Source organism: Penaeus monodon, chromosome 25 (assembly GCF_015228065.2).
Source record: "Penaeus monodon isolate SGIC_2016 chromosome 25, NSTDA_Pmon_1, whole genome shotgun sequence".
NCBI lineage: Eukaryota > Metazoa > Arthropoda > Malacostraca > Decapoda > Penaeidae > Penaeus > Penaeus monodon.
Window position 1 is genome coordinate 36031609 of NC_051410.1, and position 963 is coordinate 36032571.

The following is a 963-nucleotide window of genomic DNA, read 5'->3' on the forward strand; positions in this document are numbered from 1 at the left end:
TTTCCATCTCTCGGACAATTAATTTTCCATTTCTCTAAGACAATTATATTCACCATTAATTTCGTAAATATTTAAGATCTGTTTTCCATATCTGTAAGAAAACTGTACTCTGTTAATATCATATATATTCAAAATCTGTGTTGGAATATATCTTTAAGACAAATATATTCACCCTTAATATCGTAGATATTTGAAATTTATGTGTTTCCATATCTCTCAGACAATCATATCCATCTTTAGATATCGTATATTTGTCTACATTTCAAATTTCTGTTTCCCATCTCTCTACGAAAGTCATGTTCATTAATAATATCATTTATTTGTCTACAGTTCCAAGTTTCTGTTTTGAATCTCCTTATGACAGTTATATTCACCATAAGCATTGTATATTAGCTATATTCAAATTTTTGTTTCCCCAATCTCTTAGGCAATTTATCATTAGCGTCGTATCATTTGAAAACTAATACCTTTCCATCTCACAAATACATTATTTCCATCATTAATGCCGCATATTTGCCTAATATTAATGTCCATTCTCCCTCTCATATTGTTTGTCGTTGTATATATTTAAAATCTGTGTTTTCCGTCTCACTAAGACAGTTACATCTGTCATTACTATCATATTTCCCTATATTTCAAATATCTGTTCCCCGTCTCTCTAATACAACTGTATCCATCATTAATATCATGTATGTTTAAAATTATGTTCTTTTTTTCTTCCATCTCTCTAAGACAGTTATATCCATCGTTAAATATCATTTGTCTACATTTAAAATGTCTGTTTTCCATCTCTAACATTCACCATTAATATCGCATACATTCCAACTTTTATTATTTCTGTACCCTCTCTCTAAGACAATCAAATCCATCATTAACATCATATACATTTAAAATCGCGTCTCACATCTCAGTAAGACAATACTATCCACCACTGGTACCGAATATTTACCAACAATATCCGCT

The 963-nt window shown here is 29.8% G+C and overlaps 1 protein-coding gene across 1 annotated transcript in view; it reads left to right on the top strand.

Annotated features, from left to right (window-relative positions):
* Positions 1 to 963, top strand: part of LOC119589380 (cubilin-like) — a 70980-nt gene that overhangs the window by 34490 nt on the left and 35527 nt on the right. The gene's annotated exons all lie outside the window — the stretch shown is intronic.